The sequence below is a fragment of the Brienomyrus brachyistius genome, unplaced genomic scaffold, assembly GCF_023856365.1.
Source record: "Brienomyrus brachyistius isolate T26 unplaced genomic scaffold, BBRACH_0.4 scaffold52, whole genome shotgun sequence".
In the NCBI taxonomy this organism is placed as follows: Eukaryota; Metazoa; Chordata; class Actinopteri; order Osteoglossiformes; family Mormyridae; genus Brienomyrus; species Brienomyrus brachyistius.
The window spans coordinates 1,279,455-1,305,543 of NW_026042327.1; the positions used below are offsets into that span (position 1 = coordinate 1,279,455).

At 40.7% G+C, this 26,089-nt stretch overlaps 1 protein-coding gene and 1 long non-coding RNA gene across 2 annotated transcripts in view; both read right to left on the reverse strand.

The window, feature by feature from the left end:
* The window catches only part of LOC125723868 (stonustoxin subunit beta-like), a 103,513-nt gene that overhangs the window by 22,315 nt on the left and 55,109 nt on the right, over positions 1-26,089 (reverse strand). The gene's annotated exons all lie outside the window — the stretch shown is intronic.
* Positions 101-1,680, reverse strand: LOC125723890 (uncharacterized). Its single transcript, XR_007387020.1, has 3 exons — positions 482-1,680; positions 236-284; positions 101-150 (listed from the first exon to the last, which is right to left on the reverse strand). It is a non-coding gene; the product is annotated as an uncharacterized LOC125723890 (long non-coding RNA).

The window sequence follows — 26,089 nt, forward strand, 5'->3', positions numbered from 1 at the left end:
GAAAATAAACTATTATTTATAATTATGGAGCACAGAATAACTAAACATGAAAAAAATATATATAGCATAGAAAAATCCAATAATACTATCGGACAAAATGGCCATGGAAATGTAAGAGAGAGCGGTGAGCTGGAGACCAGAGTCTTGACCCTGAGGAGTGAAATAAAATATTTAATTTCTCTGTTGTGTCACAAACCTGACAGATACACTACTTGTCAAAAAGAAAAGAACTTACTTCCTCACGCATTTCTAAAAGGATGTTTTTGTCAAATCCCTGCAACTCACTGAAAAACAACAGATCAAATTCACATATTATGACTTAAAATAAAAATATAATATAGACAGTTCATGGTGCATTTTGTAATACTCAAGACACACCAAGGCCATGCAGAGTGCATACTGATAAAAGGGAGGGGAGGGGGGAAAACTTCAATACATTCTCTGTATCTGAAGTCCAACAATTCAAGGTGGTCTGTCTTACAATTGTCATGCGCCGCTTGTCCGCTCCTCCCGTGTGCCACGCCCCCTCGTTAACCTCGTGTGGAACCCCGATGTCATTCGCTGTTTCCAGTTGTTTTCATTAGTCCTATGTATTTAACTCCGCTTCAAAATATGTTTCCCCAATCATGTCATTTAAGTCGCTACTTCTATTGCCCCGTGTTCCTAGCTGGTTTCCCCAATAAATCCTTTGTTTCCCGATTCTCCGTCTTCCTGCTCCTGCTTCCCCGATCCGTGACGTGACAACAATCAACATGAACGCACCACAGTCCACAGAACCAATCTGTCAAGGAACATCCTGCGAAATACAATATAGTACTAACGAAGACATTTGTTACAATTCTAATACAAATGTGACGACAGAAAATGCTGAAATCCACTTTACCATGTTTTTCAAGTATTTTCCAGTATCCTGGACTTATTCTGTTTGTCAGTTTGCTGCAAAAAGAAATTTGGAATTGTCAGGGACACAAAAAGTACAGCTTTTCATGTAAACGGGATTAAAACTCTATGTAGGAATAAATGGACAAACAGAAGACCTTTTGTCACATTTCTAAATGTTTTACTGTTAGGCCGCGTCTGGCTGTGAGTGTTACCCAGAGCATATGACAGTCTCTGCCCCAACTGTCGGCAGGAATGAACGAAGAAAATTATGATTAAAAAAGATCCAACAATACAACTTAAATGTCATAGCATTTATTGTACAATATACTATACATATGATCAGGATCACATAACTGCATGGTGCGCAAGTACGCATTCCCTGTACACTCGCGGCAACTCCTTGTTGTAGCAGCGCAAATGCGTACCATTTATTTTATGTGCATTCACGCTGTTATGAAAAGAAATTACCCTGCATCTTAACATTTATGTGGCTAATTTGTACTTCGTCTGCGGCATGAAGGCTAAAATGCACAATGATTTCTTGTCATAACATTGCGAATGTACATAAAATAAACACGTATTTGCGCTGCTACAAGACATTACCGCGCGTATCGGTTTAAACAGCGAATAAGTACTTTCACACCAGGTATGTGCCCCCTGCATATGATCATGTTTGCATATAAAATAAAGGGCCGACTTACGCAGGGTTGCCAACTTTGGTCAGCTGGTTGGCGTGAGATTTTCATTTCGAGACAAGTCTACACACGTATTCACATTTATATAACGGTTTTATTACCTTGTAAATAATCTTTAGGATTTGCAAACTGCCCAAACACTTTTGATCTAGCCAGTTTTAGGTTTTAAATGGATTAATAGAGATTCTCCATAAGGATCCTGACTGTAAAAAAACTACCTGCATTTAAATCATACATTAATGACACAAAATACCTTAAAGTTTACTTACTTATTTTGCATAGTAGAAACAAAGAACAAAGGGGGGGGGGGCGCTTGACATTTGGTGTTTTCACCTTTTATAGATGTTATGGTCTCCTTGTTTTTTGCAGTCAATGCTTTGATCACAGAATAAATGTTAAAGAAGTGAGCACTTCTGTCATGCTTTAGTAAGATTAGTAACACACTGCTTCAGATTTCAGTGACCTGATCTCTGCTTGCAAAGAGCCTGAGATGGACCTCAAAGGTTTAAATATACATTTGCAGATAAATTAAATGCTATGTGGCCCAGTGGGTGGCGCTGTCTGGGGATTTGAACCCCCATTACTGCATGTTCGTACCTTGTTTGTGCTGGTTTGCCTGCTGTTTCTGCCGCAGGTGAAAAAGCATACAGGCAGCTGAACCGGTGTCTCTAAACAAGCCATTGTGGGTGCAGGTCATAAGGCGATTTCCTACTGCACGAACTTGGCCCAATTGAAGGTCTTAGGAGGTAGTTCCTGAACCATTTTTTAGTTCCATTTTTTAGTTCCAAAAACATACTTTTTTCTCGACCAAGACTTACTGGGTGGGGCTTATAGTGATAAACTTTTCCTATTGGTTGACCACAAGCCCCAGCGCCAACTTGAAAGTTTCATGGAAATGCAGGAAAAGAGAAGTGGAGCAAAAATTGAGCAGATGGAATTTTTTGTAGCTCAGTTACACTAAAGGCATCAATGAGTAACTTTTTTGCTTCTGTCCCCATAGTTCTGCATCTGAAAATGCGATTGATAACGATTAGCATAATGAAGAAGTGTATATTATGGACACTGGACTGGAGCATTATCAGATAACCTCTCAGTTATCCTTGTGTGAGAAATATACACAGTCACATATTGAGATTATATTAGATGATGTGGTCTTGAGAGTGGGGCGGCATGGTGGTGCAGTGTTGCCTCACACCTCTGGGACCCGGGTTCGAGTCTCCGCCTGGGTCACATGTGTGCAGAGTTTGCATGTTCTCCCCATGTCGTTGTGGGGTTTCCTCCGGGTACTCCGGTTTCCCCCCACAGTCCAAATACATGCTGAGCCTAATTGGACTTGCTAAATTGCCTGTAGGTGTGCATGTGTGAATGCATGGTGTGAATGCATGGTGTGTGAGTGTGCCCTGCGATGGGCTTGTTCCCTGCCTCGTGCCCATTGCTTCCGGGATAGGCTCCGGACCCCCCACGACCCAGTAGGATAAGCGGTTTGGAAAATGGATGGATAATAATAATAACAAATAATGATGATAATAATAATTGCACTATGTCCAATGACTGCCAGTTACTGTAAACAGTAAAGTACACGTAACTGGACATGACGTGTTAAAACGTCCGAACGGCTTGACACGTAAATAATGTACGTGTCAAGTACATCATTTGCTGACAATTACTTTGACAGCTGGGAGGAAGACACAGAGTAGATGAATTGATCATATTGAGGGGTTGTGCCATTGCCTTTCTCTGTCCATGTCCTTGTGTTCTACACCACATGATTGTTTCCTGTAAACCTGCGTTAGGCTCTTTCTGTACCTTTCCGACACAGAAACCTTTTCTTAACATGGATTTATAACTGTCTTCTCACTCGAGTATGAATGATGCTTAGATATAATCTATATAATATAAATTTGATATATACTATATATGTGCACCCCACAGAAATCTCCACAATTGTAGAGATACATACGGTCTCTATGCTTTTCCTAGAGAGCCCAGGCATGAGACACAAAATAATCAGTTTTCCATAGCATTTTCCTCCAAGCCTTCTCTAGTTAAACCATAGAGACTATACCATCTCGCGTAGTCACTGGATAGCATGCAAAGAGCCATTTCTGTGGTTTTTGTTCTCTTGCCCCGTTCATCACAATCGCGGTGGATTTAAAGAAAAAGTCAAAAACAGTACTGTGTCATGCTATGTGTAATAGGATTGCAGATTAGCTTAATGGACAGTCACCCCCGTTTAATTTTTTTACAGTTTTTCTGAATACTTAAACACTAACAATGATTCTTATAAAACTATTAATAGTTATAGCAAAATTACTCACTGTTTTGCACTCAGTTTGCACTTTTGTAACACACAATTTGCAAATGTGTAAATACAATCCACTGCACAGCACTCTTTTTGCGGAACTGTAAACACAACTCACTGTTTTACACACAATTTCTAAATGATCAACACACTCCTAGTAAAACTATACACATTTATAGCTATTGATTACACTACTTTGCCAGCTGTCTGGCCACACTGTCACATGTGAAAACGGTTTTAGATAATTAGTTCACTTTGCAATCAGCATGAGCGCTATAAATAAGCCACAGGTACAGTAAGCTTTCAGTGTGGAGAACAATGGAGGGAGAAGGAAGACTGAGAAGAGTGAGAATTAGAGAAGGGCGAGGAAGAGGATGAAGACTAGGAGGTGAATTTAGAGGATGAGGAGGTGAAGAGGAAGGAGGAAGGGTAAGAAGAAATAGAATAACTGATGTCATCAGAGCTACAACAGTGGATCATGTGATCAACCATGGAATGACCCTGAGGGAAGCTGGCCTATGGGTTCAGCCTGACCTGAGCCGCTACGCTGTAGCAGGCATCATAAGGACGGTTCCAAATGAGAATCGGTTAGTACAGTTACTTCACAGTACGTTTTGTAATAGTACTATACTCTAATGAGAAACACAACAATGCTGTACAGGTAAAAACTGAAAAGGGTACTCTACAGACCTGCTAGACATCCAGAATCTGGGGGCAGAGGAAGAATGTTCACTGAAGAACGAGAGACCCATATAGTTAATATGGTGATCACAAATAATTCCATTAGGCTACGAGAAATACAGCAGCGTATAACAGAGGATGACACCATCTCCCAAAACATGAACAATGTGAGCATCTCTGCATTATCTCGTGTACTGGCATGCAACAGAATCAGGATGAAGCACATTTACAGAGTCCCTTTTGAAAGAAACAGTGAACGCGTTAGCATGGCAGGAACATTATTGTACACGGTGCCATAATCAATGTCCCAGGACAGCGTGGTGGTAACATAACTATGTGCGCAGCTATAAGTCAGAACGGTGCTGTTCACCATCATGCAACCCTGGGCCCATGTAACACTGCACACATTATTACATTCCTGGACAGCCTACATCATATGCTCACTAATGTTCATAGACCAGTTATGTCATCATCCATCCATCCATTTTCCAAACCGCTTATCCTACTGGGTCGTGGGTGGTCCGAAGCCTATCCCGGAAGCAATGGGCATGAGGCAGGGAACAACCCAGGATGGGGGGCCAGCCCATTGCAGGGCACACTCACACACCAGTGACTCTCACACACACACCTACGGGCAATTTAGCAACTGCAATTAGCCTCAGCATGTTTTTGGACTGTGGGGGGAAACCAGAGTACCTGGAGGAAACCTCACGACGACATGGGGAGAACATGCAAACTCCACACACGTGACCCAGGCAGAGTCTCAAACCCGGGTCCCAGAGGTGTGAGGCAACAGTGCTAACCACTGCACCATCATGCCGCCCCCCCATAAATTCATTTTTCCATTTTTATTTTCAATAATATTGATGTTAACTCAGCATCTTATTTTCAATGTTGAAAAAGTCACTTTATATCAAGGTTTCGCCACCATTAATTTTTCAATATTGAAAAAATGACCAAAAATCAATTCAGTTTCAATGCTGATAATTTAACACTGACCATAATTCAATGCATTTAACTATACTTCAACGCTGAAACAATAATATGATGCTATCTGGGCTATGAATAATTATTTCAATTGATATACAGATTCCAAGCCCATATAGGTGATACACAGGTACGTAATGGGCGTCTTATGTCTGAGGTAGCCAGCTACTGTGTTTGATAACCCACCATCATAATAATAGTTTCCTTGCACCAGTATAAAAGTAAACCAATTGATCCCTCTTGCAATAACCTGTGGTATGAAACTGAATAAAATGTATCGTACCAGTCTTGGGGAAAACCAGTGAGAATCCACTGTGAAACAGCACTGCGCAAATTCTCATGTGTTCCTAATGACAAGGGCAAGACTGGTAATCAAACTAGCCTCTCAGCAGGAGTGTTAGTGTAAAAGCAGGGCTTATTGACACAGATAATAAAGCTTGTTAGAATGCGTAACATAATTATTTAGCTGGGCCCAGAAGAGGTGAGAGCTCCCCTAGTGGCTACAGGAGTGCATTTTCCCCAAAGCAGGTATAATGGATGGTGGTCTTATTGCTTTTAGACCACAACTTGGGATAGAAGAACAAATCAAATTATTTTCCTCATTTAATATTCAGATTTTAATTGGGCTTAAATTTTAGAGCACAGTGTGTTCTAGGATGGTACATTATGGATATTAGTCTCTACCACATTCTAACGCTATAAATCCGGACCTTTTCCTATGTTTGATTTGGTGGCTGCCAGGCGTTCTGAGTAGTATAGTGACTATGGTAGGCGTGTGATTCCCTAAGGAATTTTTTGTTCTGTTCTGTGTGGCAAATACATATAATGCTGACATTTTTCCTGGAAGATTTGGGATTTTTCATCCCGTGCCTTAAGGTATTTCTCTCCAGCTCTAGGGAGTCTCCCCCGAAAACACCAGTCACTCACTAGCCTTAGACTTATGCTTGCTGACTTATTCAACACCATGAATGGATTAACAGAAAAACAGAAACCTATTAAAAGGCTGCACCATATCATGATATGCAAATAAACATCCAGCATCATTGTTTCACAGGGAAGTACATTATTTATTGATAATTATAACCCTAACCCTTACTTCTCAGCTTGACAAACATAAGGTGCGGTGTGTGAACATGTGAACTGGTTGAAATGCAAGTGTCTCACAGTCAATGCATAAGACTTGAGAGCCTTGACTTTACTTATATAGCCCACAACATGTTTATGATTCATAAATAAATCTGGCCAGCAAATCGGTCTTTCATTTTCCACAGAATAAAAAAAACGATAATGTTATCCCGCTGATAATTGCAGGCGCGTTTCACCCCCGGCACTGGCTGGAGACACAGGCAAAAGGCATACAATCTTATTGAGGTACAAAAATTATTCCATCTACTCTGCACTTCTGCATAACTTCCATCATAGTGCCAGTTTCTGCGGTCAGCAAGTTTATTACTGTAAGCACCTCCATAGTAGTGCCTCTGAGGAACTGAACCGGACTTCCGATGGTGTCTCTCACATGTACATCATACATATATATATATATATACACTCACTCTCTCCGGGTCTTTCACATGATATGTGGTCAGCCACTATATGGGAGGGATATTCAGGCATAAATTAAGGGCATATTTACAAGCCACACTAGTGTACCTATGTAACCGGTCATTCCCTGCCTATACTCTGCATTGTGTTTTGGGGTGTTATCAGGTGTGTGTCGGGTGCAGGAGGAAGGGATATTACAGACGCCGTTGTCGTTCCTGGATTTTATTGAAACTGTTGGGAACAATAAGGAAAGGGGTAAACTTCATATGCTCTGGCCCTCTCGCTCTCTCTGCACAAAGTAAAACAATGTATATACTTATGTATAGACGTGTTTTCTATCCCCTGCTTATGATGAATAATAAATCAAATATAATATATAATATATGGGTCATAATTATACAATTGATTTACTAACTCGGGGGACCCTGCCACTAGATCCTCACCTCTTCCCACGTGTGCAATACACCAAAGGGAAGAGGAAATGAGGTCGGGACCCTTATAAACGGGAAAAGACAGAGGGAGGGGCGATGCAGGACAAAAGCATCATGGGAAAGTTTAAAGGATATTGTACCCATCAGGTTAGACAGAAGAAGGAAAACAGAATCTTGTATAATTATAAATTAAAAGTAAAATAACAACCTGTTACAAGACACCTACGCTTCAGACTTCATCCTCAAAATCAAAGCAGTATTAACACAAGCAACATGTTCCATCTCTTAAATCCAATCTAACTTTTAAAAATAAAGTCTGTTTCAACTGGACTTTTATCTAAGAAAAACAAACATTTTATGTTCGAGTTGTTATAAAACTACTGCAACAAATAATTGGCTATACTGCAGTTCCACTGTTTTGTTTGGCACCCTAAATTATGTCCTGCATTCTGTGGAAACAAATGAAGGCTGAGGAATGTTACGTAACACAGCTAGAATGCAAAAACTCTATCTGGTGTAATTCAGTGCATAAAACCAATGGTCTTAAGTGTGGTGTCTTCTTCGTAACACTCCCTGACTTTTGTATCCATGACCATGAGACAGGGTGGGCTGCTTTTCTTCCTTCCTTTGACTAGTATTCCTCCCTTTCCTCCCAGCCTTAGTTGGTGGGTCAGGCAGCATCACCTTCTTTTAATAGACCCAGGTGTCATTTATCTTGAAATTAGGTTCAAGTGCAGAAAATGATCTAGCAGAAGTCTTAGACAATCTCTGAATTACAGAGAAATCTGATTTATTCTGAAACTGTGAGAAATTGTTCATCTGTATTTTGCTGCATTGCTAATTGTTGATGTGTGTGCCCTCCTTGTGCAGTAAAGGGGAGATCACATGCAGAGCTGGTTTTCTGTAGTTTCTTAGCCTGAATTAAAATAAAATATTCTCTTCATATAGGAACCAAGTCTCTGGCTGGAAATTTCTACAAAAGGTCCATCTTCTTTTGCCGTATCAACACTTAAATGAGAAAAGCAGACAGGGACAGTATAGGTGACAGCAGTGACTGTCCTTCCATGCCATCCATATGTACAAGGGGTATGACCAGAGTACACATGTACAAAAAATGATATATCAAAAGCAAGTACCTTTGTTGAAACGTAAAGGTAATCGTTTACAGCATAACAATTCCATCCTAAAAAAAATAATTTGTCTGTGTATTGCCTAGGAACTGCTACAACGTTAAAATGGTAAATCCCAACCAAACAGAGCAAAAACTGACACGTTATTTAAGAACTGAAAGAAGAAGAAAATTGAAAACTTTCTTCGAGGGATCAATAACATATATGTTTTGTTTCCCACGGTCCTGTTACTAATTCAAATCTTAAATCCTGTACTTTGATATTTTGGGCTGAATGTAATGACAGCAAACGTAACAGCTGCCTCAATGCAGGTGAAGGCAGCCCAGAGGGTCCAAGAGGTCAGTGGTCAATTACTGCATAGGGATCAAATCTGCAATCAGAAAATTACTGCATACATGCCTTTATATTACGGTCAAGCGGAGAGTCAGAGCAGTTTCCATAGAAACAACGTAAACAAACTTTACCGTTTGAAGCACAACAAACTCTGAGTGAAAATGGCGCAGAGGTGAGTAGCTTGTTAGCTCTCCAAAATATCTTTGAATTCTTCAACTGATGTTGTGCTACTTTGATTATTTAGCCTTTTATACTATAATGACATAGTAAATGTCTATAATACAATAAAAAACATTACATTTTTTTTAATATTACATATTTTTAACGTCATTTAAAGTGCAGTGGTTTTTATTGCTACTGTGGTTGCTAATATTTAAATAATGACAGACTATTTGGTTAGTAAATTCATCTCAAACATGCTAGTTTAGTAGGGCTTCCCAACTTTTCGATGTCCGCGGATCGGTTTCCGTCGTAGAAAAGTGTCACGGATCGGTAAGACGGCGGTATAATTTGGGGGTTCCCTCGCCGAGCGGCGGGAGATTGACGGTGTATACGGACATGCGGGGCTAATGGCGTATTTCCGTACATCAATACGGGCAGCTTTCTTTCCAAAACGGCGCGATCCCCTAATAAACGGGACGGCTGGCTCCTCTACCCCCGGTTGTCTGCCGCCCGGTGCAATACTCCGCGCGGACGGTACCGGAACACCGACCGGAAGTTGGGACCCCCTACTGTACAGGGTGGTAGGTAAATTGTTAAAAAAAATTTGGGCCATTACTTTCGGAGTAGGCTAGATGCTTCTAAGTTTATCATTACATCTATTTACATTGTTACACAGGATTAACACTTTCAAATATTCTTAGCTTGGTTAGTGTTAACTCAGTTCTTGGTAGTATTCATCTGGGTATTCATTTGATTTGGAGCACAGTTGTTTCGTATTTGATTCTAGTTATAATTTGGTGACATTACTGTTTAATATGCTATTGCACTTACAGTATCGTGCATTTTACAGTAGATTTTTTTGCAATCTTGCTCGCTGTTTCTTTTATTCTTTCTTTTTTATATATGTGAACCCTGTAATTATTTATTATAATAATTATAACAATTGTATTTTCTGTATGGTTGAAGAATTTCCAGCTCTTTATTTATTTTATTATCTCTGTTAAGTGCTGGTTAATCTCTCATTTATTCCCCAGAGAGCGAATTGAGAGAGCTGATCGATGGACCAACACCCAACACTGGGAAGCCTGGAACCTGTGGGATGAAGTGATCAACTGGGGAGAAGGTGTGGAGGAGTTCTCACCAGTGACACTCCCCACTGTCCAGGCTGGGGGGGTTAAGGGGGGATTGGGGGGGTCTACTGATTTGGGTAAGGGAGGGGAGAGTGTGGGAAAGGATGGACTGCTAGCCAGCACTAGTATTTCATCTCAAAGTCTTCAGAGTAATTACGGCCTTTCATCTGAAGACTGGGAAATTTATAAAACTTGCTACCTTAACAAAAAAAAGAAAGTCAGGAAGGACCGGACAAGCCGGGGGGAGGGTGAGGTAAGGGGGCAGAGTAGTGAGGAATATGTGGAGGTACCAGAGTGGGGAACATTTGAGGGGAAGGCCTCCAGGGTTGTGATGGAGGGGACAGAGGCTGGTATTAGTATGATGGATATGCTAAATGGAGGTGAGGAGAATGTATGTGAGGTGGGAGTGAATGTGGAGGAGGTTAAGGGAGGAGGAGGGAGAAGTACAGGGAATGCTGTAGAGTATGTAGTGTCACAAAGAGGAAGAACTTGGCTAGAACCCATCCAGGAGGAAGAACTTGAGGAAGATGAAGAAACAGATGAGGAGCTTCAGGAAGCAGAAGACACTGATGCCGCCACAGTGGACAGTTGGCAGTGCATGGCGGCATATGTAGCCAGAATATGGCTGCAGACTTTACAGGAAGATGGACCTGAGGAAAATGAAGAAGCTGATGTGGTATTCCAGCAGGCAGAAGATGCTGATGCTACCACACTGGTCAGGTTTCAGTGTATGGTGGCATCTGAAGACAGATCACAGCTACTGACTATACCAGAAGAAGGACCTGAGGAAGAGGACGAGACTGAAGTGATGAAGACAGATAAAACAAAAAAAGATGCTGATGCTGCCGAGAAGATCTACAGTGAAGAAGAAGTATCATTCCATGTGAATGCCGAAGATCTTTCTGAAGATGATACTGAGAAGAGCCACAAGAAGAAGAAGAAGAAGATGAAGTGGTGCTTCTTCTGCTGTCCCCTGCCCTTCAGAAGAAGTAGCAAGAGGCAGTAATTATAAGGCTGTGAATTCAGGTTTACAAATGACTTAAAGCAGTAATATAACTGCATTATTGACACCTTCACAATGCACTGTAATGCATCCATAAATATATTATAGACATGGGTATAAATATTGAATAAAAAAAGCATAACACATTATAGCCATGTTTATTATGGATTAATGTATTATGAAGATATTTATTGTGTATATATAGATCAGAGCATTCATAATGCATTATCAACATAGCTATAATGTGTTATGCCTTTGTATAAGTATTTACAGCCGTGTTTTTAATACTTTTATAAATGACTTATAAGGCATTAATTGGGTATGTATAATGCAGTTATATGACTGCTTTAAGTAAAGTTAAGTAAAGTGTTTATTTTCTTTTTCTTAGAATACCCGTGTTAGAGCCCTGCATTGGGACTGGGATCCCGCGGGACCCAACGGAAAGCGATACTGTTTAAGTGTTAATGTAGCTATAAGATACGATAGGATAAGATATGCTAAGTTAAAATATAAGACAGGCTAAGACGTAATATATTAATATAAGCTAAGTTGAAATATAATAAGATAAGATAGGTTAAGTTATATGATAAGATAGGCTAAGTTAAAATATAATAAGATAGGTTAAGTTAAGATATGACAAGATAGGCTAAGTTAAAATATGATGATAGGCTAAGTTAACATATAAGATGGGTTAAGTTAACATATGATAAGGTAGGCTATGTTAAGATAAGAGATTTGCAATAAAACATATTTACTTTTCAAACTGTGTCTTTGTCATCTTTTCAGTGTTGTGTCTGTCTTTGTTTGATAATTTTGAATCGTTAATTTATATCTGAGACTCTCCTAAATGTCAATAAGCAGAGACAGAGGAATGGGAGGAAGGTACGGTTAAGTATAAATGATAAAGTATCAAAATCACAGTGCTACCTTATTTTGACGCAGAGAAAGTAATTTCAGTGTTACTACCACATATGAGTTAATGGCTGCAAATGTTGGTGTTACAAGTGCCGGTAAATAACGCGGCGTAAGTTTAACTCTGGTGTGTTTCTGAAAAACGCGCCGCCTTCTGCCTGCTGTCATTCGGCGAACGTGTAGGAGGCTATTCTGGTAAGTAACAAGTTAAGTTGTCATTTAACGTAATGCTAACGTGCATTACCTGTTAGTAAGTGTTTTACTATATCACACACCTTACGTCCTTTATAGTTGTAGTCCGGTGCACTCTGTATCCATGCTAACTAGCTAGCTAATGTTAACATGACGCAGTACAGTCTACCAGCTTGGGGATTCCCACCCCTGTCCGCGGCCAGTATTCCACAGGGGGTTTGCGGAGGTGTTGGTTGCAAATGCAAACGATCCCTTCATGTTCATGTGTTGTGTTCTAATGTGTAAATAAAAGATAACTATCAAATTCAATGTTTATGTCCTATTATAATAGATAAGACTGTAAAATAGTTTGCCCTGCATATGGATGCCATGCAGTCAGAGTATGATCAAGACAGGGTGTGAGTGTGGAAAAAAGACAAATGTAACAGTATTTGAGGGAAGAGTTTGAAGGAGGGAAATGTAGGGAGAAGGAGGTTCCTCGGAGCTCCGAGATGTGTTTGGCTGTAATAAATCTGGAATATAGCTATATGACATAGTTTTTGATAACACCAGCATTTATTTTTTAGGTTTGTCGAGCTCCGTCAAAACAATTAGAACGAGTCCATTATGTAACTGGAACCCCTCCCACATGTAAACACATTGACACGCTACAGCGTTGGTTTGTTGTCTGAGGCTGTGATACTGACCACAAACACATTCTCAAATTTCACTGCACCAATCACAGCATATGCAGGCAGAAAAATGATAGCAAAAAACATTCAGCATTAGACTCTAAAACCGTCTGTAATGTCTGTGTTCATCCAGTGGACCATAAATTAAAATAAGCTTTCCTATTTCAGTTTCTTTCAGATGTTATAAAGTAATAAATAAAGAATCATATTAATTAAACCATGTATTACTGACTATCAGACAACTTCAACAAGTTACCAAATGGATGCAAAATCAAAGATATTCATTTGCGCCTGACACTAACCATGTATTCCTTCACTGTACTAAGCAATAGAAAAGGCCCAAATGAAACCCCTGCATTCCTGCATCGCAGATATTCTAATCTCAGCATTTATAAGATTATATTTGTACTACCTGCCAATTTTTATATTAGATGAGACTAAAAATTGAGAAATATCTATATGCAGAAGTAGTTTTTCCTGATAAGAAGGATGATATCAAGACTGTCAGCATTTACAAATCGAATTATGACATATCTGAGTAGCCCAGACTGTCCGGAAAACAAAGCCATAACCAGTGTCAGGGATTCTATGCATTGCTACACAGAGACAAGTCCAGATATTGAGCCCAAGGCTAAAATTGTGGTTTACTTACAAGTGCACTTTGCTGGGCAGTGGGGGTGTTTGTCCTTCTCTGCGCACATTTTGCCCTCTTATCCTGTCTTCTCCTCCGCAGCCCTTCCTCCTTCTCTCTGTTGCTCCTATATTCCCTCCCCTCCAGTCATCTATGTTCTCCTTCCTCTGCAGTCTCTCCTCTTCTCCCATTCTTCAGTTATACTGTCTTCTCCGCTCTCCCTGTATCCCTCCTGTCTTCTGGTCCTGTCGTCTCTTCTCCAGTCATCCCCTACTTCTCAGTCATCTCTGCATCTTTTCACTCTTTTGTTTGCTTATTCTTTGATTGTCTGTGTTATTCGTTAACCCACCACCCCATGCTGGATGAGTCTTGATGTTTTTTGTTCTTTTTAAAGTTAGGCTTCTTCCTTTGTTTTTGTGCCATATCTTCTGCCCTCTTCTGGTTGCAGCAGTGCATGAAACGGCTGGAAAAATAAGGTTTATTACAACACACACATCAAAACCAAAAGGATCAGGATGGATCCAAAATAAACAGCAAATGACCAGGAATTAACTAAATGATGGAATAAACACAACTAGAGAACTATATACATACATACAGCATACAGCTATAATGTACCATGAAACAACAGAAGCAGAACAGGCACTTAAATACACAGCTAACAAGACACAATGCAAGACAGTGAGAATCATAACCAATAACAAGGACTGAGGGCAACCCAGGAACAGGTGTTACAGTTAAACAGCACTGGTGAAATCAAAGTGACCTTTCAGCCACATGGTCAGCTCTGCATCGCCCTCTGCTGTTTGCATTAGAAGCTGCTTGAAATTCCCACTCTCCTTACCAACACCTCGAAAAGCCAGGCCTTGCCGTGCCAAGTACTTAACTTCAGCAGATTTTTCCTCACTTGCTGCTGCTCTTTCCAGCTCATCTGAAGGTTGAATATTAACAGGATTGATCTTCTGAATCCATGTCATCAGTGCTAATCAGTGGCACTGCCTGTCTTTATGTGCACTGAATTTCCCCAGTGCCTTTTCCAATTTCGCATGCCAGTCTTCACAAGAGCTGAATCTGTTTCTCATGCCAGTTTACACATTCGTATTACAAATTACTTTGCACAGTAGAAACAAAGAACCCCCCTTAAGAAGAGGGGGGGCTGTAAGGGAGCCCAGTGTGATCTTTAAAACATTTCTCCTGAAAGCAGGGTCTCCTGTTTGATAGACGTGACATTTACATTTGGCTGATTTGGTGAAGGCCCAAGCTCCTCCCCCCTCCTCCCTAATACACCTTCATCTTCACCTGCCTGTCTGCTCTCTCTCTCTCTCTCTCTGCCATTGACTCACACTCAGTCTCTCTGCTTAAATGCCGCATCTGAAATACACACCACAAACCAAACTAAGAAGCATATTAAACTAACATCAGGATCAGGCTGCTGTGACGTCATTATTCACTCTTAACCATCAATATTTGCTGCTTTTCTCACTCCCCTCCATGTCACCTGCATTTTCTGCCGTCAGCAGCCTCTTGCTGTCTCTCCCTCTTCATCTTTACTCTCAGCACAGCAGAGTTTACATGAAAGCAGTTATCAGTAAACAAGTGGTGCTTCTTGGCATGATGCTCAGGAATGGATTTCTAAGGATTTGTTACCTGAATGGGAATTATTTTGTCTATTTTTGTTAAGCACAGGATCCCTCGTAGACCGAGACTTCAAGGGCATTTTGTACACTTCATCTGTACAACTTTAACTGCTTCTGCAGTCTTTTTCTCCCCACAGCCTCTGTTTCTTCCCTTCTTCTCTTTCTGTCTTCGCTCCAGAACAAATCCTCAGGCATCTCCATCCTGCAGTTCCTGGGAAAAGCCTCCTGCCACTCATCCTTGGAGCAGCGGCCCAATCTCAGGATCTCATACGTCAACATTCATTCTCATACGTCACAGCAGCTGTGGACATCTGGAGAAAAGGAGAGACTCTGATGTGCAGCCTACATTTTGTAAACTCGCACAATAAATTATCTTATTACCAGTTTATTGTTTGAAGTTTCATAATTTACAATTACATTTAGTATGGATTAAGGCAATTCCAGAATCAATAATAATTTTTCCCCAGTAATGGGTGGAGACCTCAACACCTCCAATGTTCCAGCCAAAGTTATGCCCTAATCCTACGTTATTTTATCTTTACAGTTTTGCACGACTGGTTACACATAATTCTCGGAAAACTGCACAATTTAGCAGAACTATAAACAAAACCCAAAATCAAAAATGAACACTGAAAAAACTTACACACAGATATAAAAAATGTATATTCTCATCAAAATACACATGCATAGCAAGAATGTGGGCAGTAATTGTATACTGGTTTGCAAAAAAAAAGAACCTTTTGGTTAAACAAAAAAAAATAGAGAATAAATTCAGGATTTTCTCACCGTGCTTACAAGCGAGCCTTGGCAGGGACAGCTGCACCCCTTGGCTGGGCCAAACTGGGGTCACCAGCCATGCCCGCGTATCACCCCTTACGGCCCACAAAGAGGAAACCATGGTTAATATTAGCATGCATGGTCTGATTGCCCCCTGGTGGTTGATGGCGAGTTTGCAGCCGGCTATCGCATCACGCAATAGACAAAGTGGGAAGAAGTAGACACACTTCAAACCGAAAAAGACAGAAGGAGCTGCCAGGAGGTTATGCTGCTTGTGAGGATGGACCTGCTTGCCAGAACTGCAGGTAACATCCAGGCCTCCCCCAGACAGCTAAGGGAGTAAAGGTGCTGATGGGCCTTATTCATAGCAGCTGCAGCATTCTGTGCCCACTTAACACTGACCTCAGTGATGAGCTGGAGAGTGTGCTGAAGGCAGACACTTATATACACGGCAAAGACCCAGACCGTATGAAGGCTCAGGTTAGGCTCAGCTGATGTGCGGCAGTGTGCAGTAGCTCTTTGTTTTACGATACTGCAGGCCCAAGTACACTTAGAAAAATGGGTAAAAATTTGTACCTTTGCTTCTACCGTTGTGGGGACTGTACTACAAAGAGTCAACGCAAGGTAAGCTGCAAAGTGCAGACAAATGTACAACCTACCCTACATAGTGCACTAGGTTTACTTTGTACTATGAGTTCTGTCTTTGCACCGTATCTCTTTGGCACTATATGTCGGTCATTCCTGTTATTCAGTGATTTTTCTGTCCCCATGGTTTACTTACATTTTCTCTAACATGAGTCACATATTTAAAGCAAATAGCTTATATATTTAGGTCTTTATCACGTAAACAGATATAATACGTATTAAAATACCATTTTGTATATACACACCATTTTCTTGATATATGCATTAAGGCTGCCGTGATTAGTGGACATAGTCCATGACATGTCTTTCTTCAATATCACTATGTAATTATTGGAGTAGTTATTCTCTATAGCCCTGCAGTGACATACAGCTTGTTGTTGTCAAAATTAAACTTAAATTACACGCTCAATGTGATTTTCTGCAGGAAAATTAATTGCTTAGATTGATCGACCAATCATTAAAATAATTGATAGATTAATCAGTAGAAACATAAAGGGCTCTAGCTACTTATTTGTGCATGAATCTCCTTGCGTCAGAGGAAGCTGGAAGGGGGATGTGACCTTTATGGAGTAGAATGAGACAGAAGAGCTGTAAAATAAATGGTTATGCTAACTGCAGTGAGGCCTCTTTCACGCAGCCCTGCTCAGTCTGTCTAGTCATACCATGAGAGTCAGTTAATCAAGGAGGTTTGGATTGTCTGCTGGGAACCTGTACAGCCGGTGCTTTGTACTGCTGATGGCCTCTTCTTCACACGTGCTTTGCTGCCACCTGCTGGTCAAAGATTAAAATTGGTTTATTCATTAGTGAAAGTAAAAATCTTATTGCATTGCTTATTAATTCTTAAAAATTGTATATTTGTCATTATTTTGATTTAATAAATATTCTGATTGAATTAATATTTTACAAATATTTTAAAATTAAATGTAAATGGTTGTGGTTTTCAGATCACAGCTCCCCCTCAGAGCCCACCAATCAGTGACCATCTTGATGAAAGACATGAAATCAGGACAGCCCACTTTTTTCTCAGCCTGTAACGTCTCTCCTTTATGCCCTGTTGCTGTACCACAGTTCCTCCTGTCATCGGAAGCAGCACCAGCACCTGCCTGCCATCACCTGCCCACTTTGAGACTCAAATCTTAAAATACAGACGGTGTGAATTGGGATCTTGCCATTTTGCTCATATCACTTCCTGTTCCGGCACTTGGAGGATGGGCTTCCCCTGTGAGTCTGGTTCCTCCCAAGGTTTCTTCCTTCTAGGGAGTTTTCCTTGCCACTGGCTTGCTCTCTGGGGGCTTTGGGCAGGGATGAGGTAAAGTGCTTTGAGACAATATAATGTTGTGAAAATGCGCGACAGAAGTAACACTGAATTAAATTGAAATGAATCACACCAGCTTGTCTCAGCTGACAGCAGCTCTTACTTATCTGATAAGGGGTAAGGGGAGAAAGATATCACATACCTTCTGGTCAACATCAAAAGAGATTTACATATAAAATAATGTACTGGAAACTGGTATAACACTCACTAAATGTGACCTATTATGCTTTTCCCTTTCTATTAGTGTGTTATATGGCTTCAGGTGCATGTAAACAGTCTGCAAAGTCTTAAGACGCAAAGTACATAGCAAAGGGAGTAACTCTCACCACAGAAACCACTCTTCTCTCATCTGCCTAAAACACCTCATTGGAATTCCAGCCCTTACTTTCACAACATGATGAGGTCTCTTCATAACACAGTCCTTATTGGCTGTCTACCTGCAAGGATCCGTCTGCCGACTGCAAGACAGGGGAATGAAGGGTAAGCTGACCAATCAAACCACACTGGACTCATTGGGGGTGGGATTAGACAGAGGGTGAATAGAGATGTGCATTAATGAGAAATGATATGTGATTTTGGAACACTGAAGCATGCAAACTCTATTCTAGTAGAGCCTAAAAATACAATTTTAAACTGAAAGTGAGCATAATAATGCACCTTTAAGCAACAGTAGGTTGCTGTCCATGGTGCTGAAAACCAGGATTGGCAAATTTTACACAAAATTCCTTTATCTAATTTAACTATAACCCTCTTATTTTGTTGGCAGTGATGCTGTGTGATGTCTACAGAAGTTGGGATTGAACGGATTACAGTGGGTAATGGGTGATTTAGATGAACCTAGATGAAATTTGACATCCAAAAGGGTTTGGACACTCAATTCAACTTTGGACAACAAATCTTCCCAGAAGTTTCTCTCTGTCTCTCTTGCCAGTTATTTTCTGTTTCACCTGAATCAAGGAGGAATCAAATGCACAAGCACACTGTAGGATATATAAGATGCAAATCCATTAAAAAGCTTTTTGCTTAAACATTATAAAACAGATTTACATACATTAATTAAGTAGTTTGAAACTTCATTTAGAAAAAGGAGGCAATGACCAGCCCAACCAGTAGTTCCATCTCTGATTTTTCAGAATCTCTTGTCCCTTGGATAACTCTTGAAGTCATGATTTAACTAATTTTTAGCTCTGTCTTCAACTTCATCAGTTAGATGATCATTGTGGAGGGAAATGCAGTGAAGCCATGAAACATGCTGTCAGGGTTGGTCGCGATCGCTGGGTGAAGCGGGCGGCCGTTCGGGCAGGCGAGCAGGCAAGAAGCAGGCAGGCAAGCGGAAGACGGGGAAACGGGGATTTATTGGATGAACTAGGTGCGGGAAACATCAGACGCCAACTAACATCAATGACAGACAATGAACTCAGGCCAGACATGGACTGAAATAGACAGGACTGATCAAAATAACTAGACACAGCTGGGCACGATCAGGGAAGCACACGAGGATCGTACGAGCTGGGTGTGACACATGCTAGATTTAAACTTTTCAGGTGTTTCACTGAGACCCATTGCCAAAGGTGCATAAGATCAAGCACCTAGCCATGCAGACAGGTTTACAAACATTTGTGAAAATATGGGTTGTTCTGAAGACCTCAGTGAATTCAAGCATGGTACTATCATGGAATGCCACCTTTGCAATTAGGCAGTTTTTGAAATTCCTTTCCTGCTATATATTCCACAGTGAACTGTCAGTGGTATTATTGCAAAGTGAATGTCTTTAGGAATAACAAAAATTGCACTAAAAAGTGGCAGGCCACATAATGTAACAGAGTGCTAAGGTGCAAAGTTGCTAATGCTTTGTTGACTCAATAACTGCAGAGTTCCAAACTTTCTCTGGCATTAACTCCTGCACAAAAACTGTGCACTGAGAAATTCACGGAATGGGCTTCCACAGCTGAGCAGCTGCATCCAAACCTCACACCACCAAACGCAGTGCCAAGTGTCGGATGGAGTGGTGTAAAGCACGCCACCACTGGACTCTGGAATAGTAGAAACATGAACTGTGAAGTGATGTATCATGCTTCTCTGTCAGGCAGTCTGATGGATGAGTCTGGATTGTCAGATGTCAGGAGAAGATGACCTGTCTGACTGCATTGTGCCAATTAACTGTAATGTTTGGTGAAGGAGGGATAATGGTATGGGGCTGCATTTCAGGGACTGGGTTAGGCCCCTTAGTACCAGTTAAGGGAACTCTTAATGCTTCAACATACCATGACATTTTAGACAATTCTATGCTTCCAATTTTGGCATTAATATATCCTATAACTTAGTATAGATGGTAATGTCTGAGTTACTGCTGCCCAGAATGTATGAGCTGGTTGCTAAGTCCACATAGCATGAAAGGAGTCATGGATACTAGTATGGGAGCACTGGGAACATGTCTGCATCAGCAAGGCCCACATTGGACATTTCATACTGAGTTATATGTGCTCTATAAATAACGCTATACTGAATTAATTGAAGGTTTGTAATTCAATTTCGCCGTCTTTGTTGTAGGGCACACAGGAGGATCGTACGAGCAGTGTCCTCCTTTGGGGTAGCAGCATGCTGTAACAACACGAGACCACGAGAACCACGGCAGTATTGAACATGGCGGCACGCAAATGACTACAAAAAGGTTATCAATTGTATTCTTTCCACGCCAACTTATCTCTAGACAGCCTTAAAGGTAATCAAAATACATTTCAGTTGTATCCGTAAAAACTTTAGCACGCTGGAGCACAGTGAAATTCTGAACAGTTTAGAAATTTTTATGGACGAGTGCTTCGAGAGAATTGCTATGGGGAAATCAGACAAAACACCGACTTCCTCCACCTGTAAAAACAACTCGTCCTCCAAGAGAAGCCGCCCCGAGGAATCCGCCGAAAGCGGCTTCTCCTAATACCAACGACGTGACGGACATTTTGGAGTCTATAGATAAGCGACTATCCAGCTTGGATGCGCGTCTGTCCCTAATGGAAATTCTCCATAAAGAGTTCCAGGCTTTGCGTGAGTCAGTGGAGTACAGCCAACAGCAGGTCGAATCACTCGCTGCAGAAAATGCGACCCTCAGGGAATCGGTAAAATCCCTCACAGATTGACGTGCCTTTCGGAGGAAAATAAAAAAATTAAAGAAACTATCATTGACCTCCAGGCCCGCAGCATGAGAGACAATTTAGTAATTTCAGGCATCCCAGAGAAAGCAGATTTTAGCACTTTGAGATTGCTAAAATATAAAGTGCATTACAAATAAAATGTATTATTATTATTATTACGGTAAAAGAGTTCATTCAAACTCACCTAAAACTCCCGGGAGGCACAGCAAAAACCATCAGCTTCCATGGAGTTCACCGCCTAGGAGGGAAGAGACCCTGGACGCAGACCCAGACCAATAGTGGCCAAATTCGAGCACTTTAAACAAAAGGAACTGGTTAAAAGCCGCGGCCGGGAATTAAAAGGAACGAACTTTAGCATCAACGACCAGTTTCCCAAGGAAATCCTGGAAAGAAGGAAGATCCTGTTCCCTCTACGGAAAAAATTCATCGACGGAGGCTCCCGTGCTGTCATGGCGGTCGGTAAACTGCACGTCAACGGATGGCTCTACTGCGACCGGAATTCCACCCCTTGGCTGTTCTGTATCCAGACCAACAATCTTGATGTTTTGTAGATAGATAATAATATAATCATCGATACTTTTATTGTCCCCGTAGGGAAATTGTCTTCACACCTCCCACAACTTGCTTCATAGAGGAAGTTGTCTGCGAAGGGCTGCCACCCGTAGCGGCGCCCAGGGAGCTGGGGGTTAAGGGCCTTGCTCAAGGACCCACAGGCTGAGGCTGGGTTTGAACCTGCGATCTTCTGATTACAGACACACAGGCTTAGCCCACAGAGCCACACGCTGCTCCCCAGATTATATCTATAGATCTAGATATAATAATAATTGCCGGTCTAATGAGCTTTTGTTATTGTCGTCAACTCTCTTCCTTTATTAGTATTGCCATTATTATTATTTTATCCGTTTTTCTTCTCTCTTTCTTTTTGTCCCTTGTTTTTCCCCTGTTGATTGCTGTTGTCACTTTGCGATGTTGCTTTGGCTCCTGCACTGTTTTAGTTAACTTAAGGCTCCTCCCACGTTTTCTCACTACTTTTTCTCTGCATCACATTTCTGTTACCTTCCCATTTTCTCCATGTTGCCATATGCTCAATGCACAGCATAAATAATGACACAAAGTGTACACAACGCCAACACAAACACAAGCATACAACACAGATATACATGTTCACTTCAGACACATACAAATAAGACAGATACAGACATGCAGGACACACACACACACACACACACAGACATTCAGGACACACACACACACACACACACACACACAGACATTCAGGACACACACACACACACACACACACACCTTTAGCAATCATCAAACATCTTAACAGGTAATATAAATATGTCCACACTGAGATTGGTCACATGGAATGTATGTGGAATTGTTTCCAGGGAAAAGAGGCTAAAAATTGCTAATCGGTTAAATGACTTGAAGGCAGACATTGTCTTTTTACAAGAGACTCATATGGCCAAAACATCTGAATATATGCATACCTTTCCACAGTTCCCTCACACGTACTCAGCCTGCTACAACTCAAAACAAAGAGGAGTAACCATATTGATTAACAAAAGGATTCATTTCACCATTAGCAACACTATAATAGATGCAGAAGGTAGATTTATGATACTAAAATTATCTATTCAAAATATGGATTTCTGCATTGCTAGTGCATATGGACCAAACGTTGACGACCCCTCCTTTTTCATGCTCTCTTCACTTCACTTTCTGACCACTCGGACACCACTCTCATTATAGGAGGAGACTTTAACTTGGTGTTGAACCGAGAAATGGACAGGCTCAGCACGGCAGTGAACCAAAGGAATTGGCTATCTGTAGATATTCATAAACAATACATGAATGATTTTGGTCTTTGATGCCTGGCGTTCACATCACCCCACTTCCAGGGATTACACCTTCTTTTCTCCAGTACATCGCTCACATTCTCGCTTAGATTATTTTTTAATTAGCAGTTCCATGATGAGGCACATCACAGAAACTCAGATACACTCTATCCTTATCAGTGATCACTCACCGGTGTCTTTGGTTAAGGATAGTGTCACACCAACGAGCAGGAACTGGAGACTCAATACATCTTTACTTAAAGATCAAGATTTTATAAATTATTTCAAAAATGAATGGGCAATGTATCTGGATAACAATGATCTAGCAGAAGTCTCACCATGTGTTATCTGGGAAGCGGGAAAGGCAGTAATGAGAGGAAAAATAATATCTTATTGCTCACATAAAAAAAATAAAGAAAAATCACACTTAGAATTAGAACAGAAAATTAAATCATTAGAAACAGCTTATGCTTCCTCACCGCAAGAGCAGATAATTAGCAACTTGAGGAAACTAAAATTGGAATTTAATGAACTAAATTATAGGAAGACACAATTTTTGGTAGAAATATTGCGATTGGAGAACTTTGAACAAGGTAATAAATCTGGAAGATTCCTGGCTAACCAGTTAAAACTAAATATAGAAAAATCAACAATTTGTTCTATTAAAGTCTCGAGGAGGAATATAACTCATGATCACCAACAAATTAATAAATCTTTTACAGAATTTTATGAAGCTTTATACTCCTCACAGAATAATATATCTGATGCTGACATCAACAGATTTCTTAGCAATATAAATCTGTCAAAGCTGGATGTTTACTGTTTTAGACTCTCCTCTATCAGTATCTGAATTCAATGAAGCTGTACAGTATCTGCCAAATAATAAAGCTCCAGGTCCTGATGGTTTCCCAGCAGAATTCTACAAAGTATTTTGGCCAACGCTAGCACCCGTTTTGTATCAGAATGGTTACTCAAATTCAGAATGATCACTCGCTATCTCCAAACATGAACTGTGCCAATATTAGCCTGCTTCTGAAACCTGGTAAAGACCCAACGCTGACATCCAGCTACCACCCAATCTCACTCATAGACGTAGATCTTAAAATAATTTGCAAAGTCCTTGCCAAAAGATTAGAGAAAGTTAGTCCATTTCTTATACATCCTGACCAAACAGGTTTTATCATGGGTAGGCACTCAGCCAATAATACACGTAGACTACTGAATGTTATAGACTACAGCTCCATTAACAAATTAGAAACCACGGTTATATCTCTAGATGCAGAGAAAGCATTTGACAAAGTAAATTGGAAATTTCTATTTGCAGTTCTACATAAATTTGGATTTGGTTCATACTTCATAAGCTGGATTAAAACACTATACAGCTCTCCAAATGAACGTATTAGGACAAATGAACTATTTTCTCGAAGCCTCCGTTTGCAGAGGGGCACCAGGCAGGGCTGCCCGCTCTCTCCCTCGCTTTTTGTTATCTTCATTCAGCCACTAGCAGCGGCGATTAGACAAAATTTACATATTAAAGGAATTCAAACAGAAAAAATAGACCATAAGATAAGCCTGTATGCAGATCACGTATTACTCTCTTAGGAACTCACCAGCCTCTCTTCTTAAGACAATATCACTTATAGATAAGTTCTATATCTAAACTGCTCCGTCAACTGGAGCAAATCTATAGTTCTACCTTTGAATTGTAATTTCCACAACACAACTGGTATTCCGTTACAGTCAGGTAAATGTAGGCATACATTTTTCCACCAGGCTCTCAGACTTGGTACAGACTGTTGTAACTTTATTGCTGTTAAATGGATTTATTGTTATGCATACTTGATTGACTGACAGTTATACAATTATATTTCATTGATTTGTAAGAAATACAGTTATTGAGAGTATGTTTAAGTCAGTGTATTATGTTGCTGCTAGAAAACTGCATTTCCCATGATTCTTTGAGAAGACGAAGAGCGGGATCTCAGCTCACGCAAAAAAAAAGGTTTTTTTTTGCTTATGTTTAAAATGGAAGGCTGGAGAGGCGAACTTTGAGAAGCCATTAACTTTGTTGTAGTTTGTGTTGTACACCAAATTTTGAAGTCTAACATAAAGACTTGTCATTTTCCATTATTGACGTCTTGTCCATTCTTGTTAAAAGGATTTGCTACGACATATTTTTGGTGCCGAAACCCGGGATTAATAATGAGTGAACGGGACACACGTAAAGATGCAGCCGGAGCTGCGGGAGCAGCAGAGGAGGATCGTCAAAGGATAATGGAACGAATGAAACGAAAACGGGGAACAATTAGAGGTGCTACTACACGACTTGTACATCAAATTGACTCAGAAATGGCTAAACCAGATCCGGATATTGAACATTTGAGCACTTTGCTGGAAATGCTAGCTGCAAAGGAGCACAGTTTGCTTGATTTAGATGGTGAAATAGAACGCCAAACTGCACTGGATGACTTGGAGATGGAGGTTGAAACCTCAGAAGAATATAAGGAGCGTATCATGTTGTCCAAGAGCCGCGCACAGCGCATGATTAGGCAAAGGGAGGACTCGCTCCGTGGAGCGTCACATCAAAGGGTGAGTGACGCTAGCTCATCAACGCAGAGAGCAACAGTAAAGCTACCCAAGCTGATAATTCACAAATATGATGGCGATGTCAGCTTGTGGCAAGAGTTTTGGAGCCAATATGAAGCTGCTATTCACCAGAACGAAGCACTGTGTAAAGGAGAAAAGTTTACATATCTGAAAACATATCTTACTGGACAGGCAGCAAAGGCAGTAGCAGGGCTAACATTGACAGATGAGAATTATGACAATGCAGTTGAGTTACTGCAAAACAGATTTGGAAGAAAGGATATGGTGATTAGTGCTCACATGTCAAAACTACTTAACCTAACACCTGTTAAAAAATCCTATGATGTACACGCTTTGAGACAGCTATATGATGAATGTGAAGTTCAAATTAGAAGTTTGGAATCACTAGGCGTAGTGTCAGAAAGATATGGAGGCCTACTATGCCCAATACT